Source organism: Piliocolobus tephrosceles, unplaced genomic scaffold (genome assembly GCF_002776525.5).
Source record: "Piliocolobus tephrosceles isolate RC106 unplaced genomic scaffold, ASM277652v3 unscaffolded_19216, whole genome shotgun sequence".
NCBI lineage: Eukaryota > Metazoa > Chordata > Mammalia > Primates > Cercopithecidae > Piliocolobus > Piliocolobus tephrosceles.
In genome coordinates this window covers 3,696-8,054 of record NW_022301217.1, presented here as the reverse complement: position 1 = coordinate 8,054, position 4,359 = coordinate 3,696, and the positions used below count along the sequence as shown (strand labels likewise).

At 43.1% G+C, this 4,359-nt stretch overlaps 1 long non-coding RNA gene across 1 annotated transcript in view; it reads left to right on the top strand.

The window, feature by feature from the left end:
- The first annotated feature begins 331 nt into the window (after positions 1-331).
- The window catches only part of LOC113221023, a 6,767-nt gene continuing 2,739 nt past the window's right edge, over positions 332-4,359 (top strand). Inside the window, exon 1 of the long non-coding RNA XR_003307605.2 lies at positions 332-580. This is a non-coding gene — a long non-coding RNA (uncharacterized LOC113221023). The remainder of the gene's footprint in view (positions 581-4,359) is intronic.

Genomic DNA, 4,359 nt, shown 5'->3' with positions numbered 1-4,359 from the left:
ATTGTTTTACTATCTATGTAATTTTCCCTTTTCCAAAATGTCATGTAGTTGGAATCATACAGTATGTAGCCTTTTTGGCTTCTTTCACTTAGTGGTTTGCATTTTGGGTCCCTGTGTGCCTTGTCATGATTAGATAGCTCATTTATTTTCTCACTGAATGATATTCCATTGTCTGTAGGTACCAGAATTTATCCATTCACCTACTGAAGGACATGTTGGTTGCCTCCAGTTTCTGGTAATCCTGAATAAAGCTCTGAACATTCGCGTGCAAGTTTCTGTGTCGACATAACTCTTGAAGGAATGACAAGGAAAGGTGTATTTGCCTGATCCCAGGAATCCATATAAATATCCATGATAACCCCACGTTTATTTTTCAATGTATGATTTGGATGAAACAAGAGAAAGAGACTGACTGTTGCTGAGTCCCTGCTGCAGTCCTGACACAGCTGGAGACACCCTGCTCTCCTTATTTTGTTGATGCTTATGAGGACCATGTTGTCTGAGGAAGACAGTTCCCATCCAACTCTGCCCCTGGTGTGTCACCTGCTGGCCTTGTCAACTCACACGAGAACCTGACAGGGTGAGTGTTATAACCCCATCTATAGAAAAGGAAACGTCTCTAAAGTCTTTAGCATCTTGCCCGAGTTCGGACACTTAGCAGAGGCCTGAGTTTAGATGCAGCCCCGTCTTGCTGTTTGACAGCCTCAGCACCACATGCCCTGGGTGACCCACGCAGTGAGTCACTGACAGCCCTCGTGGTTGGCCTGTGGCACAGCACGGAGTGAAATGGCCCACTGACATTTTCAGACATTCAGGCAATTTGTGATAGAGTGTATGCGGTCACTCCCAGTTAGTTCTGTTGTTCAGTCTAATGGAATACCTGATTCTATGTTTATTATGAATAAAGGGAGATTTTTTGTGGGTTGTTTTTTTTTTTTGAGACAGAGTCTTGCCCTGTTGCCCAGGCTGGAGTGCAGTGGTGCGATCTCGCTCACTGCAAGCTCCGCCTCCGGGGTTCACGCCATTCTCCTGCCTCAGCCTCCCGAGTAGCTGGGACTACAGGCGCCTGCCACCGCGACTGGCTGTTTTGTATTTTTAGTAGAGATGGGTTTCACCATGTTAGCCAAGATAGTCTCGATCTCCTGACGTCATGATCCGCCCACCTCGGCCTCCCAAAGTGCTGGGATTACAAGCATGAGCCACTGAGCCCGGCCTCTTGTGGTTTTTAAGGATATGAGGCATATCTATTTTGCCTACAAGTTGGAAGTTCTAATACTATAGGAAGCATAAGAGCAGGTTATAGTGATGGTTATAAAGCAGGTTATAATAATTTTATAAGACTGAATTCACATCAAACTGAATCAGTAACTCCAGCTGTATGAACAGGGTGAGACATTAAACACTTAATGAAAATAATTCCTTTCTTAGGTCACAGCAAGGACTAGAGATATCTAATTATGCCAAGTAAGATGTATTGTGATATTTATAGTTAATCACTCATTTAATTCAAAGGGTATTTATTAGTTGTCTGCTCTGGGCATAACATCAATCAAAAGCAATGTGTTCACATGGAAAAAAAAACTTACCTGAGGTGGTTGGGCGCAGTGGCTCATGCCTGTAATCCCAGCACTTTGGGAGGCTGAGGCGGGTGGATCACCTTAGATCGGGAGTTTGAGACTAGCCTGACCAACATGGAGAAACTCCATCTCTACTAAAAATACAAAATTAGCTGGGTGTGGTGGTGCATGCCTGTAATCCCAGCTACTCAGGAAGCTGAGGCAGGAGAATCTCTTGAACTTGAGAGGAGGAGGTTGCAGTGAGCTGAGATTGTGCCACTGCACTCCAGCCTGGGCAACAAGAGTAAAACTCCATCTCAAAAAAACAAAAACAAAAACAAAAACAAAACTTACCTGAGGCTCTAAGTCAACTTTCCACAACCAGCACACATTTCTAATTTGAAATATATATCTAAAGATTTGAATGCATAAATAGCTATCCCAATCTAGAACTAAGTCAATAGTTGCTTTGAATTGTTTAAATTATCCTGGGAATCGGAAAGATATGTCTACATGAAACAATAAAGATTATATTAGAATTAGTAAACTTTAGAAGACCATTTTAATCTTAATACATAAACATACTACCTAGGCACACTGTTTAAATGCATCTGCAACCTACTATTTTTAGATTTAAGTAAATCATTAAACTTTAAAGTTGGAAAAGATTCCAGTGTTAGAGCTCTACACTGTAAATCCTGAATGTTTTTGTAAAATTTTTGAGTTTTTATCTGGAAATACAGATTTTCCATGTCTCTAACAACTGCAAGAAATTTCACTTGGAGTCTCCACATAGTCAAGTATGTGATGGCAACATCAGTGTAATAGATACTATCACAAACATCCTGTGACTTTTATATGTATATTTTAAAATACTTTAAGTTCTGGGATACATGTGCAGAATGTGCGGGTTTATTACATAGGTATACACGTGCCATGGTGGTTTGTTGCACCCATCAGCCCATCATCTAAATTACGTATTTCTCCTAATGCTATCCCTCCCCTAGCCCCCAACCCCACAACAGGCCCTGGTGTGTGATGTTCCCCTCCCTGTGTCCATTTGTTCTCGTTGTTCAACTTCCACTTATGAGTGAGAACGTGTGGTGTTTGGTTTTCTGTTCCTGTGTTGGTTTGCTGAGGATGATGGTTTCCAGCCTCATCCATGTGCCTGCAAAGGACATGAACTCATTGTTTTCTATGGCTCCATAGTATTCCATGGTGTATATGTGCCACATTTTCTTTATGCAGTCCCCAGCTAACTTTTGTATTTTTAGTAGAGATGAGGTTTCACCATGTTGGCCAGGCTGGCCTCAAACTCCTGGCCTCAAGTGATTTACCCGCCTTGGCCTCCCAAAGTGCTGGGATTACAGGTGTGAGACACCATGCACGGCTGAGGTCAAGTTTTGGAGTTTTATCTTGTTCTTTTATTGGGCCTTGTTTCTCGGTTTGTTTGTGTGCCTTGTAACCTTTTTTTTTAACTGAGATTTGAATATCTAAAAAACGAATACCTCTTACAGTCTTTGCATACTGGCTTTATGCAGAGGAAGACCCTCACCAATTGCCTGGCTGGAGTTCTAAAACTTCTTGAACCTGTTTTGATCTCTTGTTCTTCCTGGCATCTGGCTGCAGAACTGCGGCTCTAGTGTGCTTCTTCCCTCTGTTTTTAGTGGCTTCCAAAATTCTGGCTCTAATCCCATCAGTGCTTTGAGTCAGGTGAAACAGAAAGCAGCTCCCTGGGCAGCCCCCACACGAGTCCAGATGTTTGGTGGAAGATCAGCTCTTTTATTTCTGTTCCAAGGGGAGAGTTTGAGTGTGAAGAATTTTCTCCTGATTGCTCTGTAGTGTACGGCATAGGGGAGCAGCACTAATGGACACATCAAATGCTATGAATTGTCCTTCCCTTTTCACGGAAATCCCTTCTTGGTTTTACAATGGCCTAGGTGCTCTAATTTCTCAGCTTGTTGATAGGATTCTCACAGAGGCATTCTGGTCGGGATATTGTTGTTAACTTGGTGTCTCTGTGAGGAAAGAAGGGGCTGTAGCTTTCTAGTCCATCGTCTATTGACATCTTACTATACAATATTTACCTACTTAATTAATTAATTTAGTTTTGAGACAGGGTCTCCAGACACTGCAGTTTCCCAGACTGGAGTGCAGTGACACAATCTTGGCTCACTACAGCCTCCACCTCCCAGGCTCAGGTGATTCTACCTCCTCAGCCTCCTGAGTAGCTGGGACTACAGTCACACGCCACCATACCTGGCCAATTTTTTGTATTTTTTTCTTTGAATGGAAACAGGGTTTCACCATGTTGCCCAAGCTGCTCTCGAATTACTGCACTCAAGCAATCTGCCTACCTCAACCTCCCAAAGTGCTGGGATTACAGGTGTGAGTCACCATGCCCTGCCCTATGCAATTTTTAAATTTATGAGTTTTCAGATATCTAATGACTTCCCATTATGGTGAATGAAGATTTTTTTTTTTTTTAGATGGAGTTTTGCTCTTGTTGCCCAGGCTGGAGTGTAGTGACATGATGTCGGCTCACTGCAACCTCCACCTCCTGGTTTCAAGTGATTCTCCTGCCTCAGCCTCCCGAGTAGCTGGGACTACAGGCACCTGCCATCACACCCTGCTAATTTTGTATTTTTAGTAGATATGGGGTTTCACCATGTTGGCCAGGCTGTTCTTGAACTCCTGACCTTCTGATCCTCCCGCCTCAGCCTCCCAATGTACTGGGATCACAGGCGTGAGCCACCATGCCTGGCCCTGAACATTTTTTAAAATCTAAATTTTACCCGTTTCT